This window comes from Cetorhinus maximus, chromosome 11 (genome assembly GCF_964194155.1).
Source record: "Cetorhinus maximus chromosome 11, sCetMax3.hap1.1, whole genome shotgun sequence".
Taxonomy (NCBI): domain Eukaryota; kingdom Metazoa; phylum Chordata; class Chondrichthyes; order Lamniformes; family Cetorhinidae; genus Cetorhinus; species Cetorhinus maximus.
Genome location: NC_135889.1, coordinates 94,631,214 through 94,658,619, shown reverse-complemented (window position 1 = coordinate 94,658,619; position 27,406 = coordinate 94,631,214). Strand labels below are relative to the sequence as shown.

General features: G+C 40.2%; 1 protein-coding gene across 7 annotated transcripts in view; it reads right to left on the bottom strand.

The window, feature by feature from the left end:
* Positions 1–27,406, bottom strand: part of spopla (speckle type BTB/POZ protein like a) — a 237,044-nt gene that overhangs the window by 188,539 nt on the left and 21,099 nt on the right. For 4 of the 7 annotated variants that reach the window (XM_078552482.1, XM_078552489.1, XM_078552486.1 and 1 more), the window contains exon 1: positions 10,373–10,488. The exons of 2 other annotated variants lie outside the window; for them this stretch is intronic. The gene's annotated coding sequence lies outside the window, so the exon portion shown is untranslated. Of the gene's footprint in view, positions 1–855; positions 977–10,372; positions 10,489–27,406 lie in introns of those variants that run through there. One more of the 7 variants, XM_078552484.1, reaches the window with a different exon arrangement.

Below are 27,406 nucleotides of genomic sequence, written 5' to 3'. Positions count from 1 at the left end.
ATACACTCAGAAGAAAGACAGGGCCAAAAATGTAATATACATTTTAATACACTATATTTCATAAGGTAACTCCACCTATTTAACTCTAAATAAACCAAACTCCCTTCTGATTTTCCAAACTTAGCAGATCAAAATGCTGCTGCTTATAATTATACACTTCACACAAATCACAATTTCATCCAAATAGATTTAATTCTTGACCTGTTCCAGTATTTATTGTAGCCAGAAAGATTTGATGCAAGTATCTTTCAGAGTCAGTGATGTTTAGGTAATTAAGCCCAAGAATCAGAAGGCAACTCATTCAAATCTTTCACTGAAGATTGATCTTCACCCAGATAATTTAAATCAGAGGTGTACAAGACCAGCACTAATTAAATTCTAATTTGGAATAAGAAGCTGTAAAGACCCGTCAAGCTCTGCAAATGTTCAAAGCAGCCAGTAAATGAAAATGAAGCTGCTTGAGACAACAATCTACTACAGCCTGACATTAACATGACCCAATTAAACTTTGTACAACAGCTACATGACAGTAGACAAACCCGTATTTAGTGCCGCCCAGATCAACATTAATTGCAAAATCTCCTACTTCAATCCATACTTCCCAAAGACCCAAAACTGGAATATCTTTCCTCCTTCAATCCTTCCTTCTTCCTACAATCGAGAAGCTTCTAAAGTCATCTTTGGTGTAACGTAAGCATTACATCAGGTTTTCTCCTAAATTTCTCAATGCAAGTGCTGTTCAGTTAGATTTCTCAATTTTCCGAAAAACTGCATGACACACAAACACATACTTCGTGCATAGAAAGATTAGTCCAAGTAATACAACAGCAGTATACAATTCAAAAAAAAACATACTTGCTTTCTCATCAAATTTCTGGAGGTAAAGTTTCCACTTTGGCCGGGAATTAGCGATTTCAGCGCAAATTGCACCCATTTTGAAAAATGTCCCTCTCCACGCTCCCCATCCCCCAACTCAGGTTTCCGCTCAAACCCATTTGCTCTTTGCCGAAACGTAAAATATGCCAGTAAACCACTCAATTCGGCAGTGTTTTCAGTACAGTTACAACACTGACAACTACCCAGCAACATGGGAAATTGCTCATATGTCCCCTCCACAAAACGCAGGACAAATCCAACCTGGCCAATTACCACCCCATCAGTCTACTTTCGATCATCAGCAAAGTGATGGAAAATGTCATCGACAGTGCTATCAAGTGGCATTTACTCAGCAATAGCATGCTCACTGATGCTCAGTTTGGGTTCCGCCAAGGCCACTTGGTTCTTGACCTCATTAGAGCCTTGGTCCAATCACGGACAAAAGAGCTGAACTCCAGGGGTGAGGTGACAGTGACTGCCCTTGATATCAAGCAGTATTTGACAGTGTGGCATCAAGGATCCCTAGAAAAACTGAAGTCAATGGGAATCAGGGGATGTGGCTGTTGGAGGTCAATCATGTCAGTTCCAGGTCTTCGCTGCAGGAGTTCCTCAGAGTTGTGTCCTAGGCCCAACCATCTTCACTGCTTCATCAATGACCTTCCCTCCATCTTAAGATTTGAAGTGGGAATATTCACAGATGACTGCACAATGTTCAGTACCATTCACAACTCCTCAGATACTGAAGCAGTCTGCGTCCAAATGCAGCAAGACCTAGGCAATATTCAGGCTTGGGCTAATAAGTGGCAAGTAACATTGCCACACAAGTGCCAAGCAATGACCATCTCCAACAAGAGAGATCTTCCCTTGACATTTAATGACACTACCATTGCTGAATCCCCCACTATCAACATCCTAGGGGTTACCATTGACCAGAAATTGAACTGGACCAGCCATATAAATACTGTGGCTGTAAAGGCAGATCAGGGGCTGGGAATTCTGCAGTGAGTGACTCACCTCCTGACTCCCCAAAGCCTGTCCACCTACGACAAGGCACAAGTCAGGAATGTGATGGAATACTCCCCACTTGCCTAGATGAGTGCAGCTCTTAACACTCGAGAAACTTGACACCATCCAGGACAAAGCAGCCCATTTGAGTGGCACCCCATACACCGTAATAAACATTCAATCCCTCCACCACGAAGCACCTTGGCAACAGTATGTACCATCTACCAGATGCACTGCAGCAACTCACCAAGGCTCCTTCAACAGCACCTTCCAAACTTGCAACCTCTACCACCTAGAAGGACAAGAACAGCAGATGCATGGGAACACCACCACCTACAAGTTTCCCTCCAAGTCACACACCATCCTAACTTGGAACTATATCACCATACCTTCAATGTCACTGGGTCAAAATCCTGGAACTCCCTTCCAACAGCACTGTGGGTGTACCTACATCACACGGTAGCAAAGATTCAAGGCAGTAGCACATCACCTTCTCATGGGCAATTAGGAATGGGCAATAAATGCTGGCCTAGCCAGTGATGCCCACATCCCATAAACAAATTTTTAGAAATAACAGTACAGCAACTGCGACGAAAATACCTGCAAATATCGAGCAGAAGCTCCAGACCATCATTTTTTTTTCCACTTAAGGTTTTGACTCATTGCTGATATACAGTTCCATGGGAGCCAAATGTCCTCCTGATATGAGCTTTACCATGTATTATGACACAGCCAATGGTAAAGGCCAAGTTGTTCAAATCCCAGAAGGGTACTTGAAACAACTGTCATAATCCATTTTTGCAATTTGTAATTTCGTGATGCAAACTTTGGATTCAGTAGGAATTAGACCACCGAATCTCATGGCTTTTATGTAAAACTAAATTAAACATATATTAATTTAACAACAAATTAAACACATACACATGGCTACAAATTACTACTATAATAATTTTTTAAACAAATCCCCAAATTAATCACCCAAAGTAAATCTCCACTAAGGCAACAGTAGCCCATACACTTTAAATAGACACCAGGAAAAGCACATTTGACCTTACGGATTCCAATTAAGGTTCCTTTGCAAGTTGGTTGGAGGCATACAGGCTGGTTAGGTCTTAAATGCCTCTACCTTACACATACAAACTCCCTTCTTTATACCTAGCTTTTCAAAAGACCTAGTGATACAATGGAAAACTTTGAATGTAAGTTTTCCATTGTATCACTAGGTCTTTTGAACTTCAGCTCTTCTAACAATAAAACCCCTTTCATAGCACCAATTTTATTGGTAAGCTGAAAAAGTAAACACATTGCTTGGCTTCTTCTAGCTAGGTACAAGATTTTACCCGCAGTCTTCAATAGTTTATTCAATAAATGCAAATGAACACTTTACCTTACTGATCTCCTTACTGTTCACCCAGTTAACATCTCAAAACTACTATACATCAAAGCACCCAGACTAGCTGGCTTTCATCCAATTAAGACACACGCAGACGTACACCTTGACACAGACCCCCACTAGAATTCTATTTTTAAAAATAATTTCCAATAACATTATACACATTAATATCTCTTCATGACACTGGGGTGACATCGCAGCTAAGCCCAATCCTTCGCTCACCTGAGTGCTAACCATGTACATGGGTTTTACTTATTGGTTTTACTAAATTAAATATGTAAAATGGCTAAGGGACAAAAGGCAGAGGGTAGAGGTAAACAGACATTTTTATGGTTGGCAACATGTGTACAGTAATGGGGGGATATATGCTCTGAACCCTTGTTTTCCATTTATGTAAACAATTTATACATTGGCACAGGTGAGAATGATACTGAAATTTGAAGTTTATTAGGTAGCATTTCAAATTGTAAAAATAATCTAGGAGATTGTAGGAAAATGCAGGTTCCATGCAGAAAAATGTAAAGTACAATTTTTTGGAGGGGGCGCAGGAGGAATCTAATAGATGCTCTCAAAATCAGCAAAGTTTTGAGAAGAGAAATAATTAAACATTTTTTTCTGCTTGCTAACCAACAGCAAGAAATTAACAATCATCACATGAGAAACAAGGCAAATTTAGACAAAACTTTTCATGCTGGCTTAGAATGGGGAAGGCTTTGTCACTAATAGCCATTGAGGCAGAGAATATCACACCGCTTCAAACAGGCATTGAATAAAATTTTAACAAGGAAGATTATAAAAGAATGTGGGATAGAAGCAGAAATGGAATGACACAAGTTAAAGAATTAGCACCCACACAGGTATAAAGAAGCAAAACACCTCTTCCTGTGTTATCATTTCTGACTCATTTGATCTTTCTGGTTTGAATGTTTCAATTATTTGCTGTGTAAACTGTTTTGAGTCGCTGTGGGAACTAAAGAAAAATTAACCTTCAGATGGCTTGAAGAAAACAGTGGATATTGAGAGTTGACAATTCTCTCATTGCATGTTTAATGTGAAGCTTGTATAGAAAATTTGACAGATACTCAAAATCAAAACTACAATATAAATCTGCAAAGCCAATTCAGTATAAAAAGCTGAAAATTATTATTGGAAAGTAAAGACACAGAATACAGAAAAATAAATGGTCCCTGAGCATTCCTTAATCAACTGAAAAGAGTAAACATTAAAAAAAAACTTGAGTGTGTTTTAAAATAGTAATTTAACAAACTAGCTCAAAAAAGCAGCTTAAATTCTCAATTCACGACATCATTGGATCAATACAGCACAGCATATGCAACTGTCACCAAGACTACACAAAGGAAATACAGCATAATTTTACACTCATTCTGCCTACTGGTTAAGTACAACTGTCTCATCACCCAAAGCAGAAAATGCTAAAAGGGGCATTAGACCTGTAATATGTTTCTTTCTTTACAGATGGTGCCTGACCTGCTGAGTGTTTGTAACATTAATAAAATGCCAAATACATATGTTTAATTTAATGTCACTTCATCTCCAGTTCAGCTGCTCTTCCATGTGATTTCAGTTTCTCTCTTTTATCCTGTTTACCTTCATGGCTATCTTTTTCTATTCTTGAGTTTGATGAGCCACATCTTTTTTCCCAACAACTGTCTCCGCTCTGAGTCATTCCACTTGGAACCGAGTTAAATTCCATCCTTCCTGTTTCAGATACACCAAATGATCATAAGTATCTGTGATATTCAGCATTCCTCTAACCACTCTTTTTGTCACTTCATGGAATTCACCTTCTGCACCTCGCACCACAGCATGCATGCTCTCAATCCTTAAGAACATAAGAAATAGAAGTAGTAGGCTATTCGGCCCCTGGAGCCTGCTCCACCGATCTGATTTGTCACTTTAAATCCACTTCTCTGCCTGTCCCCATAACTTCTGACTCTCGTAAATGAAAAAGCTGTCTAACTCAGTCTTGAATATATTCATCCAGCCTCCACTGATCTCTGTGGAAGAGAATTCCAAAGATTAACCACCTCAGAGAAGAAATTCCGCCTCATCTCCGTCTTAAATGGGAAACCCATTATTTTGAAACTGTGCCTCCTAGTTCTACATTCCCCCACAAGGGGAATCATGGCAACCTTGAGCAGCACATTAGTGAACAGGCTCGCAAGGTCAAACAGAACATAGACACAACATTGTTATCGATACACAGGTCACATTCAGTCTTCACAAAGGTGAAGGAACCGTTCATACACAGAGCTGGTTGCAGCAACTCACTCAATCATTTGGCCAATTCATGCTGTACAGAACCAGTCATAGTTAAAGATAGGACGTATTGGGACATCACTTATGTGCGTCTTGGGCAGTCCGTACTTAAGTAGATGTAGTGAACCATGAGGACAAATCCTATCATGCATGTCACAAGGCAGCTCATTACTCTTACACAAGTCTAACAAGTGTTTTTTTTTTAAAACTTGCTTTCGAGCAGGGCTGTGCGGTCATGCTTGGCAGTGGGTCCAATGGATAGTAATTTGGACACGTCATTAAGATCAGCATGCATTTTGTCAATATAGTCACGCTGGTTAAGGACGACAATTCCAGTCTCTTTGTCAGGCTTGCAAATGTATATCTGGGTGGATCTTGAGGCTGCAAAACACCACCAGGCATGTGCGCTGCATGTGAAAATCGGATAAGTCATTGGGTACCCTGCAGTATGTGTGCACTAGATTAGCTAGGCATGCTGCCAAGGACTCAGTGTTTCCACTGGACACTGGCTTGTGGCAGGATAGCTGAGAATAGGTGTTGAAACTCCGTGAATACCTCTTCTCGTTTGATGTGGGGTGAAGCTAAACTGAATCTATCCCAAGGGATAATGGCTACCCCAATCGGACCATGGCTCACAGACCTAAAGCCGGCACTCTTGGACCTGAAAAGTGCCCAGTCTACCTGAAATTACCATGGAAGGTTAAGGTATCTCAAAACTTTGAGCAACAGGTAAAGCAAGCAGTTTCACACTGCTACAATGCAGTAGCAACACGATTGGTACTTTCCACCAACAGGATGCTGCCGTCAAACCAATAAGACGTTCTGCCTACCAGACAAATAAGTAATCTGGTATATGAACTTCACTGCTGGTGCAATGACTGGTACATAGGCTGTAAGCCTCAACAACTGGTGGATCTTATCAAAGAGCACATACCTTTGGCTGTTTGCAATTGCCAGAATATGGACCATAATCAATTAACTCGTGCTTGCAAAACTCAGTAAATAATGTCTAATATTAGATGTAATTCTGCAATTGGACATCACTTGCTGAATAATCCAGAGTGTGCTAATTACACTAACAACCAATTTAAGGTCATCAGTCGGCTTGTAACGTGGCTCACTTATGTTTGCTAGAAGCTACATATATTCATACACAGGTGCCTGTCCTCTGCAGGCACAAGAAACATGTCCAGGCATTGCGCCTTTTTTAAATTAAACAAAAGCATGGGAGATAATACTTCACTTGTGTATTCTCCATAGCAACGCCTCGACCAGAGTTGACTTGCCAACCCATCAGCACTCCTTTTTCATGTAGTATATATTTGGTAATCTTGCGTCAGCCCTGATTAGTGCAAGACAAAAAGCTTCAACAGCATGTCTCTGTTCAGCAATACTCTTAATAAATCTGTCAAAGATAATTTCTCTTTCATAAAATTCTGTTGACTCTGTTTGGTTGCATTATGATTTTCTAAATGCCCTGCTCCTGCTTCCTTAACAATGAATTCCAACATTTTCACAACAACAGAAGTTAGGCTAAAAGGCTTATAGTTTCCTGCTTTCTGTCTCCCTCCCTTCTTGAATAGATTATTACATTGTGGTTTTCCAATTCGCTGAGGCCTTTCCAGAATCTAGGGAATTTTGGAAGATTACAACCAATGCACCCACTAACTCTTGTGGAAGATTACAACCAATGCACCCATTAACTCTCGTGGAAGATTACAACTCTAATGTAACCATTTCTTTTAAGACCCTAGGATGCAGGCTATTAAGTCCAGGGGACTTGCCAGCCCTTTCTCAGGAAGACCAACTTACTTTACTTCAGGGTTGTCAAGATCCCCAGTTCCACGTAATCTTTATGGATCCTAAGGCCCGACGTATGAACATCAATCCTTCCTCCAAAGATGCTTCGAGCAATTGTTTTCATTTCAAATATCCAGCATCTGCATTATCTGGTTTTTACTGACCTACATTGGCTCCTGGTCAAGCAACATCTTAATTTTAAAAGTCCCATCCTCGTTTTCAAATTCCACTATGGCCTTGCCTTCCCCATCTCTGTAGTCTCCTCCAACATCATAACCCCCCCAAGGTATGTGCATTCCTCTAATTCCAGCCTCTTGTGCTTTCCAAATCATAATTGCTCCACTATTGGTGGTGTGCCTTCAGTTGCCTGAGCCCCAAGCTCCAGAATTCCCTCCCTACACCTCTCCACCTCTCTATTGCACTTTCCTCCTTTTAAGACACTTCTTTAAACCTAACTCTTTGACCAAGTCTTTGGCCATCTGACCTAATATCTCCTTATGTGGCCCAGTGTCATACTTTGCTCCTGTGAAGCGCCTTGAGATGTTTCATAGGGACAAAGGAGGGGTAGGCCATCCAGCCTGTCAAGCCTGCTCCGCCATTCAATACAATCATGACTGATCATCCACTTTAGTACCTTTTCATTACGTTAAAGGCACTATATAATTAGAACCTGTTGTCATCTGATTACCCAAACTGCAATATGATTGCATGCAACTCTTGGCCGAGTAATGCAGCTGACCCAAATGTAGTCATTGCAAGCACAGAAACTGGTTGCTTCCATGGTCTAACTCCTCAGAAGTATTTGAGTGATTTACAGCTAATTACCTAGTAGTTCTAATGTGCTGAAACACTGGAAATTTAAACATTGAATCCCACTTCCCCAATTAACATATGCAGCATTTTAAAAGCCAACATGACCAAAAAAAACGATGTACACATCTATGTTCTCCTGTTGGCAAAGTGCCATGACCCAGGCTCTATTGCAAGTCCTTTCCTCTAGCTTTTTTTTAAAATGACCCAGTTTCACTCGAGAAACAGAAACGAATTGTACAAGTGGAATTTTGTTGTCATAACATCAGCTGTGAACAGCAAAAATATTGTAATTCCTGCCAAGCCTGTAGGTCAACTCTTCAAGCAGCTTCCATTGCAACTCATCAAGTCAATGAAAAGACTTTTAATCCAATGTAAGTGAGAAAGATGGCACACCTCATGAATTAAACAAAACTATTATTGAGGCATTCACAGAACCGGCCACCAACTTTACACAAAGCACAATTTATAGCCAAAGGTGATGCAGGATTAGGAGTTGGTTAATTGACAAAAAATCATTCACCCATTTCAGTGATATTACACTGTGGAACAATAATCCATCCTCCAACAAAGCACCGATAGAATAACATGTTGTCACGGTGTCTGATTTCATACTTAATTGTAACCTTAAAAAGCAACTTCTGACTAGAGTTTTGCAGACTTGAATTAAAATTTGATGCATATTTAAAAAGTATCGCAAATAAGGGCTACAATTGCTAGCACTCAAAATACTGGAAGGCTCATTTTGTCAGTCACTCATCCATGGAAACTCAGTTTTAATCAGACCTTCTTCTCCTATAACTTTGAGCAAGACAATGGGAAATTTAAACTAAAATTATATTATTGCTAACGTTCACAAATCAGTCCAGTCCATGCAGTGCTCATCAGTCAGTGGCAGAAGGCTACAAATATGGAGACCACATGCCCCTTCTCCAGGGAGACCCAGATGTAAACAATGCCACAGAAAAAGGCAGGCAGCCAAATCAACCCACACCCATCCCTGGGGCGTGTCCATTCTGCAGATGGCCTACAGATGGCCACCTTGCCAGACCATGATGACAGCCTAATCTTCCTTATCCATGTCAAGTGTAATATAAAATTTTGTGATTGCCTCAATCCACATCCCCATAGGCTCAAGGCAACGACATAAAATAGCCAATAATTCAGCTCAATGGCCATCTCAGAGAAACTGTAAGGACAATGGGGAGGGAATTTCTGAAGCAGAAAGAAGTGTTCTTAAAACTGTTCAGTTTAAGATATACTGGAGCAAAGTAAGTTCAGTTGTGCCTTTGGCTGTGTTACAGCTAATCAAGAGGTTCCTGACACTATTAGAGGCTGAAGTTAAGAAGGGTTCCACTCCCCACCTCGGTGAGCACAAAAAATAAAGGGCGGAAGAACTCGTCAGGGTTTCAAAATTTAGCTCGCAGAAAAATCATAACTTATACAGTAAATATCTAATGCATAATTATGTTTACTAATATAATAGGTGATCATAATAAATAATAGATGATTTGCAATTCAAAACAGTGAAAGCTTAATTAAGCAAGTCTACTAAAAAAACACTTCCTCCAACAGTGAAGCACTCTCCCAAGTATTGCATTGAAATGTCAGCCAAAATGATGTGCTTAAATCTTGGAGTGGGGCTGGGACCCAAGGTCTACTTAGGACCCTCAGGGCTGAGCAGACATGTGAAATCAAGAGTCAGTGCCTCTGACATAAATCAAACCTAACTGCTGTTTTTAAAAGCAATATATACTCTTTAAACAAAAGATGAAAAAAAAAATCGCTGCTTTTAAATTACTTCTTTATCTGATAATGATAATCTTAAAGACTGAAAGAAGCAAAATCTTACAACTTTTTCCAATATATAATATTTATATTCTATGTGTATTTCAATTTGACACAAAAGAGCAAGTAAAATCCTAGCTAATACAATTTAAAATGCCAATTGGAAGGACTGGCAGAGGCTGGCAGTTGCAACTCCATGCTGCCTCCCAATTAGTATTTAAAGCCTGTCTGTGTCACTCTGCTTGGACAACATTTAATTCATTTAAGATAAAAGTACATGTGGCTTAGGCAATTTTTTTTTTTTTTTACAACTGTTATTTCAACCAAGGCAGCAGAGGACAAATTATTTTGGGTTTAACCAACAAAAACATTCACACCTGTATTGGATTTTTAGTGAAAACATTCAAGTTACCTACTTACATGAGTTTCAGAAGCACAAGCAATGGGAGAACGTGAACCACCCATAATCAGCTGACAGGTTATAGCACACTTTATTATGGTTTAAGCTCCTTTATTAGTTAATGTCAATATTTGAATAGAACAAAACGTCCATTTTGGAAGAGAATCCTGATGTCGATAAGGTCATCGATGAATCTGGATAAAAGCAATGAGGCTTGAGAGATGATAATTGGGTGCTTATAGATTTATATTGTTGGATATTACATCAGAACTGCTTAACGATTTCTTTAAAACTTGGTTTATATTGAGAATATAGATTTAGAACAAAATTGTGGGAGAGTAACTATGTGGGATGATCTGAAACTTTGTTGGGAATTAAGGTAGCAGCTGTGTCACAAGCTTAACATTTCGCCGACCCCAAATCTACTTATTTTTAATCATGGCTTTTCCCCTCCCTCCTTTCCTAAAGGCAGATTCCTTGCTGGAGTAGAATTCCATAGATGACGACATTCCAATAATTTGCTCATGTCCAGTAGAAATGTTCAAATTATCAACCACAAGACAGGACCAACTCTGCACTGACCTAATGTTTCCACACACTTTCATAGGAGCCACTGGAGAGCGATCAGGGGTGGGAAGCTGGCCACTTGGCTACGGTGCCCCATGGGTTAGTTGAGGAGAAGCTCTACCACCTTGATCTTAATGCAACATAGATCAGAGATCAAACCAGGGAACTTGTTGAGCCACAGAGCTATTTGCTCTTGACAAACACTTTTCATGCAAGCTATCCCCCCTCTGTTTCAGTTTCTGAAGCAGGATTCCCAACATGGGATTAGCAGTGGTTCTACCCAACTGCCAAAAATGTCAACATTTTGGTTGATTCTCCCTCAGATTTCTCCTCGATGTGGACAGGCATTCTGAGATTGAGAATTCACTGACAGGGATTAAGCTATGACATACTACAAGGCCAACACAGTCAAGTGACTACAGATACTAACCAACATAATCTGTCAATGCTTTTGAAAAATTTAAACCTCTATTTGTTTTTAGTTATTTTCCAGCCAATTTTGATGCCGAGAGCTGGAGTTTCAGCACATTTCAACCTCAATTGATCAAACCAGTGCAAAAGGTTGCGGAATTTCAATTGCAAATTGAATTTCTGGTGATCTTTCGCACTAAGTTAAAAATCAAAGTGCAACAGGCCAATACTGCTCAGCTAACTGGCCATGTCCTCAGATCAAATTGAACACCACAGCAAGTTCCTGCTAATTATGCCCATTTGCAGACCTTCGAGGATGCTCTTGAAAATAAGTTGGTTCTTTTCAGCGCAACACTAATGGGAGCATTTGAAAAGCTTTGTATATATTTATTTCAAATTACAAGAAACAGACAACTGTACCCAAATGGTTCCGTATCATTTCCTTTTTAAGTCATTTTCAATCTTTTGAAATCATGTTTCTACACGATGGTCTAGACACCAATGTTACCTTTAAAAATTAGTTATGATGGGTGGCCCTTTTTTTTCCCCCCCAGTGTGTGGTCCCTTTAATTTTTTCTGCACGGCCACACACATGCATCAATTATCACAGGACAAGGCCTGCACAGTGCTTTAAGCAGCTGCACATCTGCTCACATGCACGGTTTAGCAGGAATATTGCTAGATACAGTTGAAAAATGCTTGTTTTTTAATGACAGAAACGTAGAGCATAGGTGCAGGAGCAGGTCATTCAGCCCTTCAAGTCTGCTCCGCCATTCAATATGATCATCACTGATCCTCTATCTCAACGCCATACTCCTGCGCTCTCCTCATACCCCTTGACACCTTTGGAGTTTAGAAATCTATTTCTTTCTTTAATATATTCAGTTTCTTGGCCTCCACAGCTGTCTGTGATGGAGAATTCCACAGGTTTACCACCCACTAGGTGAAGAAGTTTCTCCTTATCTCAGTCTTAAATGGCCTACCCTCCATCCTGAGACTGTGACTGTTCTAGACCCCACCAGCCAGAGGAAATATCATCCCTGCATCCAGTCTGTCCATCCCTGTCAGAATTTCATATGTTTCAATGGCATCCTCTCATTCTTCTAAACTCCAGCCTAGTCGGCCCAAACCTACCGTCCCAGGAATCAGTCTGGTGAACCTTCGCTGCACTCCCTCCATGGCAAACATATCCTTTCTTAGGTAAGGAGATCAATACGGCACACAATACTCCAGATGCGGTCTCACCAAGACCCTGTACAGCTGCAGTAAGACATCCTTGCTCCTGTATTCAAGTCCTCTTGCAATGAAGGCCAACATGCCATTTGCCTTCTTAACTGCTTGCTGCATCTGCATGCTTGCTGTTAGTGATTGACGTACAAAGACACCCAAGTCCCTTTGCATATCAACATTTCCCAATCTATAACCATTTAAATAATATTCTGCCATTCTGTTTTTCCTATCAAAATGGATAACTTCACACTTATCCACATTATACTGCATCTGCCATGTATGTGCCCACTCACTCAACTTGTCTAAATCACATTGAAGCCTCTTAACATCCTCCTCGACACTCACATCCCCACCAAGTAGAGTGTCATCAGCAAACTTGGAAATATTACATTTTGTTCCCTCATCCAAATCATTGATATATATTGTGAACAGCTGGGGCCCAAATACTGAGCCCTGCGGTACCCCACTTGTCACCACCTGCCACTCCGAAAAAGACCCATTTATTCCTCCTCTCTGTTTCCTGTCTGCTAACCAATTCTCAATCCATGCCAATATATTACCCTCAATCCCATATGCTTTAATTTTGCACACTAACCTCTTAAATTGGATTTTATAAAAAGCTTTCCAAAAATCCAAACACACATCCATTGGTTCTCCCTTAACTATTCTGCTAGTTTAGTCCTCAAGAAATTCCAGTAAGTTTGTTAGACATGATTTCCCTTTCGTAAATCCATGCTGACTTTGTCTAATTCCGTTCATTTTTTCTAATTGTCCCATTATCACATCCTTTATAATAGACACTCACAATTTCCCTACTACTGATGTTTGGCTAACCTGTCAATAATTCACTTTTCTCCTTCCTTTTTTAAATAGTGTCACCCTCCAATGTGCCAAGACTGTTCCAGGATCTATAGAGCTTTGGAAGATGACAACCAACGCATCCACTATTTCCATGGCCACCTCCTTTAGTACCCTGGGTTGTAGATTATCAAGCCCTGGGGATTTATCGGCTTCCAGTCCCATTAATTTCTCCAGCACTATTCTTTTAGTAATACTAATTTCCTTCAATTCCTCCTTCTCACTAAACCCTTGGTTCCCTAGTATTTCTGGGAAGTTATTTCTGTCTTCTTCCATGAAGACAGAACTAAAATAGTTGTTTAATTGCTCTGCCATTTTCTTGTTCTCTATTACAAATTCTCCCATTTCAGACTGTAAGGGACGTACATTTGTCTTCACTAATCTTTTTCTCTCATACTCTTATTATTCTCCTCTTAATCAATCTCTTGGTCCTCCTTTGTTGAATTCTAAACTGCTTCTAGTCCTCAGGCTTGCTACTTTTTCTAGCAGCTTTATATGGCTCCTTTTTGGATCTAATACTATCCTTAATTTCTTTTGTTAGTCATGGTTGGGCCGCTTTTCCTGTTTGCACCAGAAAGGAATGTATAACTGTTGCAATGCATACATTTGTTCCTCAAATATTAGTCATTACCTATCGGCTGTCATGCCTTTTAACGATATCCCATTCTCAGCTGCATTAATCAAACTGCACCAAATTACCAATCAAATATATCAAAGGATATTTTGCAAAGCAAAGTTTTTTAAAAAATGATGTTCTAAGATACTGCCCAACTGTGCTGGTTCATGGCAGGTTTTACAGTCAGTTCAATCGAGGTATTCAAGAGGGCATTAGATGATTATTTGAATAAAAACAATGTGCAGGGGTACAGGGAAAAAGGCAAGGCAATGGCACTAGGTCATAATGCACATTTGGAGAGCCGGTGCAGACACAACGGGCTGAATGGTCTCCTTCTGTGCCATTAAAATTCTGTGATTCTATGAATTGGGTTTATACAGAAACATGAGGACAAAAAGACAACTCTCAAAATTTGTGCAATAACAAATGGCCAATTGCGTCCAAAGTGAAAACTCTACCCCTAAAATTTTAAAAGTAAAATCAGTCCACTCTGATACAAGGGTTAGCTTACAAAGTTGCACTGCCAGGAAAGCATGGGAGAAATCAAAGTAAAAAGCATCATCAGAATACAAAGAATGTATGTTTTGTTAGGACCTCAGAAATCTTACCATCACCATGCATTCTGCCCAAAGGCAGGTCCCTTGGCTCATGGTAGTCTTTCCATACCTCTCTATCCTGTGCTATTCTTTTCATTTACCAATAACTTCCTTCAATTTTAAAGCCATTAAAAAGGTGATATTCTCTCCTTTCCTCTTTTTTCTTGAAATCTTCCCTCCATAAGACTCTTAAGGTGAGGTGGTGGCATAGTGGTATCGACACTGGACTGGTAATGCTTTAGGGGCCTGGGTTCGAATCCCACCACAGCAGGTGTATTGGAATTAAAAATCTAATAGTGACCATGAAACCATTGTCGTTAAAAACCCATCGGGTTCACTAATGTCCTTTAAGGGAGGAAATCTGCCTTCCTCGCCTGATCTGGCCTACATGCGACTCCAAGTCCGCAGTAATGTGGTTGACTCTTAAAGCCAGCAAGCCATTCAACTGTATCAAACTGCTAAAATGCCAATAAAAGGGGATGAAACCAGACAGACCACCCGGCATCGACCTCAGCACCAGAAATGACAACAGCAAACCCAGCCCTGTAGACCCTGTAAAGTCCTCATTACTAACATCTGGGGGCTAGTGCCAAAATTAGATGAGCTGTTTCACAGACTAGTCAAGCAACAACCTGACAGTCATACTCACAGAATCACACCTTGCAGATCATGTCCCAGACACCATCACCAAATGTCCTGTCGCAGCGGCAGGACAGGCCCAACAGAGCTGCTGGAACAGTGGTATACAGTCGGGAGGGAGTTGCCCAGGGAGTCCTCAACATCGACTCCATGAAGTCTCATGGCATCAGTTAAAATGTGGGTAAGGAAACCTCCTGCTAATTATCACGTTCTGCACCAGCCCTCAGCTGATGAATCAGTACTCCTCCAGTTGAACACCACTTGGAGGAAGCAGTGAGGATGGCAAGGGTGCCAGATGTACTCTGGGTGTGGGACTTCAATGTCCATCACCAAGAGTGGCTTGGTAGCACCACCACAGACCAAGCTGGCCGAGTCCTAAAGGACATAGTTGTTGGAGTGTGTCTGCGGCTGGTGAGGGAGCCAACAAGAGGGAAAAACATACTTGATCTCATCCTCACCAACCTGCTTGCCGCAGGTGCATCTGTACATAACAGTGTCGGTAGGACTGAATACTCCACAGTCCTTGTGGAGACAAAGTCCCATCTTTACATTGAGGGTACCCTCCATCATGTTGTGTAAGACTACCACCGTGCTAAATGGGTTAGATTTCGAACAGATCTAGCAACTCAAGCTGGGCATCCCATGAGGTGCTGTGGGCCATCAGCAGCAGCAGAATTGTACTCAACCACAATCTATAACCTCATGGCCCAGCATATTCCCGACTCTACCATTACCACCAAGCCACGGGATCAACCCTGGTTCAATGAAAAGAGCAGGAGGGCATGCCAGGAGCAGCACCAGGCATACTTAAAAATGAGGTGTCTATCTGGTGGAGCTACAACACAGGACTACTTGTGTACCAAACATCACAAGCATTAAGTGACAGACAGAGCTAAGCTATTCCACAACAAACGGATCAGATCTAAGCTCTGCAGTCCTGCCACATCCAGCAGTGAATGGAGATGGACAATTAAATAACTCACTGGAGGAGGAAGCTCCGGAAATATCCCCATCCTCAATGCTGGAGGAGCCCAGCACATCAGTGCAAAAGATAAAAAGATGAAACATTTGCAACAACGTTCAGCCAGAAGAGCTGAGTGAATGATCCATCTCAGCCTCCTCAAGAGGTCCCCAGCATCACAGATGCCAGTCTTCAAGCAATTTCGATTCACTCCACGTGATATCAGTATTCGGGCAATAGTACTGAAGACTTGTGCTCCTGAACTTCCCATGCCTCGAGCCAGGCTGTTCCAGAACAGCTGAAACACTGGCATCTACCCAGCAATGTGGAAAATTGCCCAGGTGCAAAAAGGAGGACAAACCCAACCCAGCCAATTACCGCTCCATCGGTCTACTCTTGATCATCAGTAAAGTAATGGAAGGGGTCATCAACAGTGCTGTCAAGCAGCACTTGCTTCGCAATAACCTGCTCACTGATGCTCAGTTTGGGTTCCACCAGGGTCACTCAGCTTCTGATCTCATTATCGCCTTGGTTCAAACATGGACAAATGAGCTGAACGCCAAAGGCAAGGTGAGACTGACTGCTCTTGACATCAAGGCAGCATTCGACCAAGTGTGGCATCAAGGAGCCCTAGCAAAACTGGAATCAAAGGGAATTGGGGAAAACTCTCTGCTGGTTGGAGTCATATCTAGCGCAAAGGAGGATGGCTGTGGTTGTGGCTGTTGGTCAATCATCTCAATTCCGAACATTACTGCAGGAGTTCCTCAGGATTGAGTCCTAGGCCCAACCATCTTCAACTGCTTCATCAATGACTTTACTTCCATCGGAAGGTCAGAAGTGGGAACGTTCGCTGATGATTGCACAATGTTCAGCACCATTCGTAACTCCTCAGATACTGAAGAAGTCCATGTCCAAATGCAGCAATACCAGGATAATATCCAGGCTTGAGCTGGGGCAAGTAACATTGGTGCCACACAAGTTCCAGACAAGGGCCATCTCCAACAATAGAGAATCTAACCATCACCCCTTGATGTTCCAATGGCATTACCATCATTAAATCCCTCACTATCAACATCCTGGGGGGTTACCATTGACCAGAAACTGAACTGGAATAGCCATATAAATACTATGGTTACAAGAACAGGTCAGAGACTTGGAAGCCTGCAGTGAGTAACTCACCTCCTGACTCCCCAAAGCCTGTCCACCATCTACAAGGCACAAGTTAGGCGTGTGATGGGATACTCTCCACTTGCCTGGTGAGTGCAGCTCCAACAACATTCAAGAAGCTTGACATCATCCAGGACAAAGCAGCCCACTTGATTAGTACCCCACCCACCAACAATCACTCCCTCCACCACTGATGCACAGTGGCAGCATTGTGTACCATCTACATGAAGCACTGCAGAAACTCACCAAGGCTCCTTTGGCAGCACCTTCCAAACCCACTACCATCTAGAAGGACAAAGGGCAGCAGACACATGGGAACACCACCGCCTGGAAGTTCCCCTCCAAGCCATGCACCATCCTGACTTGGAAATATATCACTGTTCCGTCACTGTCATTGGATCAAAATCCTGGAACTCCCTTCCTAACAGCACTGTGGGTGTACCTACACCATATGAGTTTAAGGAGGCAGCTCACCACCACCTTCTCAAGGGCAACGAGGGATGGACAATAAATGCTGGCCTAGCCAGCAATGTCCACATCCCATAAATGAATTTTAAAAACTCTCGAAAATTAGTCCTACATTTTAGTTTCTCTGCCTTTTCCTAATTACATTCAAAAAATGCCTTTGTTCATTTACTCTCCACATACTTCATCATTGTTACTTTCTCAATCCAGCAGATCCTTTCCATTCTCCTCCAAATCCACACACAAGTCAGGTCAGACGTGCGAGGTCTGCTACTGGTATCACTGTAGCCAAGTACCATCTGTTATAATGATAGCGTTATTGGCAACTAAAACAACAGTACAGTGGAAGGCAACAGACAACAACCACTGAAAATGGTGAGCCAAGAAAAAGCTCAGAATGGCTAAGAAATCTACGTGCTCGCAAAAGGCACCCTGAAGTTTGGGAGACACATATAAATAATATTAATACTGTTTCAGAAACCCTGCCTATGCACAATGAGGGACCTTATTTCTAATTTTGTGTTGCCATCAAATTTCCATGATGGATCTCCGGTGTCTTTGGAGGAAGCATTGCAGAGCTTTGATGTGGCACCTAATGCAGACCCAGGGTTATGCAAGGTACAGCAGGCTGGTAAGGACAATGGCCTGGTAGAATTTGATTTTAGTTTTCAGTTTAATGTCATGCTACTTCCAGGCATGATCAAGGAGTTGATCGTAGGCAAAACTTGCTTCCTGGATGCAGGTATGGATTTCTTCAACAATAGTAGCATTCATAGACAGTATTGCACCCATAGTATGAGTATGTTTCCACAAGCTTGAGACTGGTGCCATCATTGGTTTAGTCGCTAATAACTACCATTAGAACACATAGCACTTGGCTATAGTGATACCAGTAGCAGACCTCACACGTCTGACCTGACCTGATGTGGATTTGGAGGAGAATGGAAAGGATCTGCAGGATTGAAAAAGTAACAATGCTTCATAGCATTGGTCTGGTGCAGGAACCCGTTTTGGAGACACTGGTCTTGGGACATCTATTCTTCTACTGTAGGATAAAGGTTAACAGGGAGGAAAGGGTGGATAGAATGTTAAGTAAGAGGCAGAAGATCCCGAGAGGTCTTCTGATCAAAGGTCGGCCTCCTTTTCGCTAATGAGACATTAGCTATAACCCATCTGGTAAACAAGTTGCGTTGCCTCACAACCTTTGAACCCGGCCAGGTTGATAGGACTGATTTACAATACAAATTAGTTTATGGAGTGTAGTGTTGGCTGCAGCTACTATGCTGAAGTTATTTAATAGGATAGGTCTTGTTGCAGGCAAAGCAGCTAAATTAGAGAGTAATGCAGCATTGGCAAATTTAGGGCAAATATCAATGGCAACAAAGGATGCAAAAGTATCAACTCTCCAATACTACTGCATTTCATTTCTCTGGGAACAAAAATTCACCAAAAACACTTTTCCCTCCAATCATAAAATAGCAGTGTTGTTGCTGTTCTTAGAAAATGCAGGTTTGCAATCCCAAATATAAAATGGAAGGGTCAATTGCAGGGAAAATGGCCTCGCTCATTCTGCAACACAGGTTCTCAGTGCGTTAACCAAAACAGGACACCAGATGAAGACAGAACTGAGTTGTAAATTTTGGTGCATCTTTGAGGGCAAAGTTCACATTTCCCCAAATAGAACAGGACACACCTGCATCTTAACTTTTTTCTCTAAAGCATTAAGGATAAATAAAGACCTTAAAGTATATGCTTTTAAACTTCCTGTGTGGGGAACAGTCTCGATATTATTGACGTTATATTATTGAGACAACCATCCTCATCTAATTTATGGAAGCATCAGCTACTTAAGAGAAAATTTATTAAACAGCAACAGAGGCTTCTGGTAAGCCAACGAGTTTGGACAAAGACAGGAAACTGATGACCTTGAAGAGCATTTAAGGTCCGACAATCCAAATTACAAACAGAACCCACTATCCTTTGTGACTCTCCACCCAAGCCGTGGACAGCCTGGTTAATAACTAAAAAAGGACTATAAAAATGTTTGTTAAGCATCTATTGCTTCACTATTTCTTGAGTGATGGGTGGAGATGCAGGCAAAAAATAGGAGGAAAGAATAGTCAAGAAATCTGCCAAGACTGCTTTGAAAAATTCTTGATTACTTTGATCATATGGTAAACTTATGTGAACAAGCTTCCTGCAGTTTAGTGCAGTACCGCAGGTATAATCAAGGTGATCAGTAGTTTGGTACAATTATTTCCTTTTAACTGATTAATAATCAATTTCCTTGTAATTGGCCAACAGTTAAAAGCATACACACTGAACCATATTTGTAGATGTTACTATTTCAGAACTGACTTAGTACCTTCACCAAGTGAAAAGCAGTTGTAACCAGCAGTCCAAGATACATAATGTTGCATTACTACAGTTCTGGAAACTTGAAATTGTTAAAATGCTCAAATAGCAGTAGTCAAGACCAGTTCCACACTTTGACACACTACAAATGTTCTACATATTAACATACAAACAAGGATCTGGATAAACCATTCAGCCCCTCAAGCCTGCTCTGCCAATCAATAATATCATGGCTGATCTGATTGTAACCCGAAATCTGCATCCCACCTACCCCTGATTACCTATTGCCCCCTTGCTTACCAAGAATTTATCCACCTCTGCCTTAGCCCTACCCCCTTTATACCATGGAGCATATTCAGATTTCAGAGGTAACACTGGAATAAAACAGATGTTCAATGTCTGGTTTATTGACTTTACACTTCTGGTCACAGAATTTCAGCATATAGTCTGTACAGACCAGCAGTGTGAAAACCCCATTACTAGCCACAAGGGCAGACTCAGTTTCCATGTCTTCCAGGTTATGAACAAAATAGCTATCTCTTCAGCATGCATCAATGCTCCCAGCAATTTATATCTTCCACCAGCTAGTGTTCTGTCTTCAGGGGAACATCATAATATAAACAGGGCATCAAATTGACAGCTTATCAAACTGAAACAGGGCACATTCAAAAGTAGTTTGTTCTTGTACACTACGTGATCAAGACCGCATGTGGGCTAAAACTGCAGCAGTTAATATTCATCTAGTATGACAGGTTCATACAATATCCACAGAAACTCTATAAATAAACTGCATTAGCATTGCAACTGGGTATTCATATGGGTAAGGAAAGGAAGAAAAATATACCAAGTGTGAATATACACTGTTTTACTCACTGATTTTATGGTGTAACTTTCAATTACACATAGCTTTAAATCCAAAAATATTCTCCATTCATTTCAAGAACATTTAACAGTAGAATGCATATAAATTCCAGATAATAAAAGTACATTAAAAGTTGCTTCTCATGCTCATTTATACAAAAAAAATTATTAGTGAAATTTGGTTTCAGACTTTAGTTAGATTTAGTTATATAGCACAATAATATATCTCAAACTTTTGAAAGGATTTCAGATCCATTAAAGTGTGGTGATTGTCATGTCAGCAAACACAGCTTTTATGGATACAACAAGATCCCTTACACAACTGATTGTTTTTAAATGGTGTTGGTGCAAGGAGAAATGCAGGTCAGAATATTGAAAACTCCTTATTCTTCAAGTCAAGTTGTTACATTGGCTTATCTGTATTCAAAGGCATGCAAATTCATTGATATCATCAAGTCGTTTCAGGTCAAACCACTGTAACTACAATAAAATATAATGAGACCCTTCAGAAGTGCCAGAAATCATGCTATGCAATTATTGGGCAATTTGCAACTGGATTCTTAACAATACATCCAGTGCCTGTTTATACTGAAGAGTCACATAGAGCATATGGAAAGTATTGGTGAAACAAGCCAGCTTACACCATGGGTCTTAAACACAAAGAGCAAGAAAAGTATGTGCATGCCTGAATTCAACTGTGGTCATTGCCAGTTAACTTGTCCACCCACTATAATGTCCAAGCAACTGTTGAATCTTTTTTTTCCAATTTTCTTCTCTCTTGGATGTGTGATTCATGCAAATATGATTTAAAGAAGCAGATGTGCACAAAGTAGAAGCTTTCATTCTGATGAAGATTATGTAACCAAAACATCATCACCCAGCTTTTCTCTTTTCAGGTGCATTAGCAGCATTTTCTGTCCATAGACCAGATTTCTAGCTTTTACTTTTAATTGCAGCTTTTTTTATGTAGTCTCAAATTCAATATTGACTTCTCTGAAGCTTATGAATATCAGAAAGCAGTGCCAACACTGCATCATATGCCTCTGAAATATTTAATCATCCATGAGCTCGAAATCTGAAGTTTACAATATACAAAAAAGAGATTTCCCTCAGCCACCTCATTATTTCAAATCCCATTTGCTTCTGTACTTAACAGTTTTGACAAGTACAGTAGATGAAAAAGTTCCTAACCTAGAAAAGGAGATCGCACTGATCCAGCCTGGATTCTAGATTAATGTTGTGGTCTGAACAGCCATGTCAGACAGGATATTCCTTTAACTCTTGGCCTTATGAAAAAATATATGAACAAAAGATATTTAAATTTATTAGGCAAGAAAATGCTAGTAGAAAGGATTACATTTTGAGCACTACAGATCGCTTGCAACTAACAAGCACTTTCCCAAGATGATCAAGTAATTTGAGTGACTGGAGATCATGAATGCAATGTCAGTTTTGAATCATATCCAAACTCAGATTTGCATAATTTATTCATATAAAATAGCTATTGCCCACCACGCCCGAACCCTCAATTTTTCAATCCCATACCCGTTTCCCAAAATACAGTACTACATTTAGCATCGTACATTTAATAGCCCCAGGCCAATCTCAGTTTACTGCCAAAATCAAATAAAAACTCAGTCTGCTTTTAATAGCGAGTAACAAAGCTGCACTTCACAACGATGTAATGCAATTAGCTGCAGCATTAAAAAAAACAGACAAACTAATGTAGCAGCTGGAAGGCCATCTGTGCACATTCTGGGAAATGGTGCAGTGGTCATTTTTAGACATTTTTGGTAGCAGAGGTTGGTTTGTACTACATAAAAGCAAATCTTTCATGACTGCAATAGTTTTCCATGGGGGAGTAAGCCTTGTAAATATCACACTCCCAGAACCTTCTGTCCTGATGTCTAAAAGGCAGTGATTGTTTCTTAAAGGAGAAAAGCATCATGATTGCAGTGAAGTCGGTACTTTTGGTCAACAGGAACAGATATTGTACCATATCACCCTCAAGACCACCGAAATCCACTTTGGGCTTTTACTCCGGGTAGGTTTCTCAGGTTTAGCATCCTAAATTACTTTACCAAGAGAGTTCTCTTGAATTAGAATGTTCCTTTTATCTGTCCAATTTTACCTGATTAATAGTGAATCTACGCATCAAACAGAAAACTCTTTTCACTATTCTATTATGTGGCCTTCTACAATCTGCCACAACTTTAGAAGGTGGCAGAATGAACATTTCACTAATCCTGACTTGAACATAAACTGAACAAAATTGTTAATCAGTAAACATGCAAGTGAAATGTAGCAATTAACACTGTAAATATACAGTAATCACAGACTTAACTATCCCTTCTTAAAAAAATAATTAAGTTGTCTACTGCACCAAACTCACATTGTGAATTGGGCCTGCTGCAAGGTATATGACTTAACCAGCAATGCATTGCTGACCTCCACAGAGTCTTACCATCTTACTTATAACTCTCCGATGGCCTCAGATGGACTACTCAAGGTGGCATATTAATTAAATATGACAAACAAAATTTCAACACGTATATCCAATAGAACTTGTCAAGTATATTTAAACAAAACCCACAGGATTCTTTAACTTGAATTAAATGGCTTGGGTCCTCCCACGGATACCTGTTGAAAACATAACCGTTTCTTGGGTTATTGTGTCAAAAAAAAGTTATGCTATTTTCTGTTTGTTAACCCAGTTTTTAAATCCTGCATGCATCATGCTGGGACAAAAGAAGCCAACAATAAGATGTACCATAGATAAAAACAATTTAATTTGGCCTCAACTTTATGCATGTCTTTATCACCAAACTCATTTACTTCAATGCCCCTCAAGTTCCATCTTACTAAAAACTCATTGCTTTCTTATTTCATGCTAAATCTCTCATCCTATTACCATGCCATTCCCATCATCCATTACTTATCCCCTCAACATACCAAATTCCTCAACTATAAATCCCTCCATGGCCCTCCCTCTACAACCTTAGCAGCCTGTTAAGGCAGCATGTACCCTGTTCTTCCAACTCTGACATGTGTGACATCCTCCCTTCAGTATCTTGACTCTAAAGATAAGTAGAATAAAAGTTTGCATAAGCAATTTTCATATTTTGAAATACCTGACCTTGGCTGTGTCCGAGTGGAATAATGTATGTACAAATCCTCCAATAATTTTAATAATTAGATGTTGGGATATGGGCAGGGTCTTTCTCGAAGAATAAGCTAAAATAAGCCAAATAAGCTTTCTCATCTGTGTTCATGTGCAATCGTTTTGAAGAAAAGCATATGTCATTTTACATGGTATCTGATGACAGGAATATAGAAAATCGAACAGGTTATTCAAGATAGTGCCCTTTTGCTATTTTATTTTAATTCGTTCCTCATCAAAAATATTTACTCTTTCCATCATGAATGGGAAAAAATATTTCCAGGAATGGCCATTGTAAAATGCTTACTATATAAATGCTTTTCTCTCACAGCAAACGTTACAGTGAAGTTAACTTTCTTGTCTATACCCAGTTTATCCTTATATTATACCAAAACACTGCACAAAGGAACAGAACGGACTTGGCCACTTGCCACATCACTAGCACAAGTACATTTTCATGCTTGCATTGTTTCGTAGTAACAATGTTTTTGCATTGTTGTTTTATTTCTAGAATTCTCCAAACAACAACCTTTTGACTAACACCAAGAGATGTCTGCTACTGCATGGGGAAGCCAAACACATTTTTCGCTTGCGCAGCTAAAATGCGTAGGTAGTAGGGGCGAGAAAGAATTGTAATTTTTTTCTACGTACAATGAAACTATTTTATCTTCTTTCCTTTTGATTTTACCCCAAGTTTTTGGTTGAGAACACAACCTATTCCAAGGTGTTAATCAATGTAGCTTTGAAAGAGAAACATTTGGACACATGCAAGAAAATTGGTCATTGGGTGAAGGAGAGAGAATGGACACCAGGGAAATGGTTGAAGCGATGAGTTTTTTTTTTACAAGGAGGGAAATAATAAGTGGTTCTGATAGAAAATTCTAGAGTGCAAGGCCATTGTGTCTGCAAGATTAGTTTTTGAAGATGGAACAGCAGAATTGGGAAACAAGCAGCAATCTGGAGGAGGAATATAGAATGCAGGTACTGGCATATAGATGCAGAGTATCATTCTGAAACAGCTGTCGGAAGAGATACAAGTACTGGCAGAAATGAATTTCATTTCACTATTTCTCCTTGCAGCAAAATAAATAGAGTACCACCTCAGCTCATCAGCTTCACTCAAAACTAGACCTATGCACAAAACAGCAAATTTTATCTCACCGCATTGACAAACCTGGCACCCTAACTGTAATAAATATCTGCACTTCACATTAACTTTCAGCTTTTTCTGATCTTTCAGTAGATACATGCACTGAGTAAGGTGCCAAACAGATTTTAAAAAAACCTAGCTTTGATTCCTTATCGATATCCGTTTAACCTATCTCAACAGGAGAGCAATGAAAGTGAGTGATTAAACAAATTTCACATGCAAAGAATCCATGACATTAGCATGTTACTTAACTTTATCACGATTCAATTTATCCAATTGTACAGCAGTCTAAAACACAAAACAGCTGTTATTCACGATTGCCAATGACAGCTTTTTGCAATCGCTAAAAAAAGTAAAAGAGAAAGAATGGGTGCAATAGTTAGAGTTGACCTTGGTTCAGGAGATCAGGATGTAGAATCGGTTTGGGTGGAGATGAGAAGTAGTAGAGGAAGGAAGTCACTAGTGGGAGTAGTCTACAGGCCCTTAACAGTAACCACAGTGTAGGACAAAGTATACAAAACGACTATTGGGTGCTTGTGATAAAGGGACGCCAATAATCCTGCGTGATTTTAATCTACGTATAAACTGGAAAAATCAGACTGGCAGGAGTAGCCTGGATGAGGAGTTCATAGAATGCTTTTGAGGTAGCTTCTTAGAGCAGCACGTTCTGGAACAGGTTATATTCTGGAGCAGGTTATATTAGGCTTGGTATTGTGTAATGTGGCAGGGTTAATTAATGACCTCAGCGCCAAGGCACCCATAGATAACAGCGATCAAAATATAATTGAATTTTACATCAGTTTGAAAGAGAGAAGAGTGGGTCTAAGACTAGTATTTTAAACTTAAATAAAGGCAACTATGTGGGCATGAAAGAACAACTAGCTGAAGTGAACTGGGATACTAGGCGAGGGGATAGATCAATAGAGAAGCAGTGGTAGACATTTAAGGGGATATTTTAAAATACTCAGGATAACTGTATTCTTACTATAAAGAAAAATTATAACCCACCATCCATGGTTAACTAAAGGTGGTAAGGAAAACATCAAACTTAAGGGAAAAGCATATAACTGCTCAAAGATGAATGGCAGGTCAGATAATTGGCCAGAATATAAAGAATGGCAATGATTAAAAGGTTAATCAGGAGAAAGAAGTCAAGAGTCTGAGAGGAAGCTAACTAGAAATGTAAAAACTGATAGCGAGAGTTGCTATAGGTATTTAAAAAGGAAAAGAGTAAGTAAAGTGAGTGTTGGCCCTCAAGAGTGAAAATGGGGAATCATTAGCAGATAATAAGGAAATTGCGAATTAAATGAACAAATATTTTGCTTCTGTCTTCACTATGGAGCATAGAAAACATATTCCAGTAATAGCTGTAAATCAGTACGTGGAAGGGAGAGAGGAACTTGGTGAAATTACAATCACTAGGGAAGCGGTATTTAGCAAACCGATGGATCTGCAGACTGACAAGTTTCTGGGTCCTGATGGACTTCATCCCAGGGTCTTAAAAGAGGTGGCTAATGAGGTAGTGTTGGTGTTAATTTTCCAAAATTCGCGAGATTTTGGAAAGGTTCCATCAGACTATAAAGTGACAAATATAACCCCTTTATTCAAGAAGGGAGAGGGGCAGAAAACAGGAAACCATAGGCCAGTTAGCTTGACGTCTCTCATGGGAAGGTGTTAGAATCAATCATTAAGGATGTTATAGCTGGGCATTTAGAAAAACTCAAGGTAATTGGGAAGAGTCAACATGGTTTTGTGAAAGGGAAATCATGTTTAACCAATTTATTGGAGTTCTTTGAAAAAGTAGCATGCGCTGTAAAGTAGAGCCTGTAGATGTACTGTAATTGGATTTCCAGAACGCATTTGATAAGGTGCATATCAAAGGTTATTGTGGAAAATAAAAGCTCATGGTGTAGGGGGTAACGTATAAGCGTGGATAGAAGATTGGCTGGCTGGCAGAAAACAGAAAGCATGCATTAAAGGGTATTTTTCTGATTAGCAGGATGTGACGAGGAGAGTCC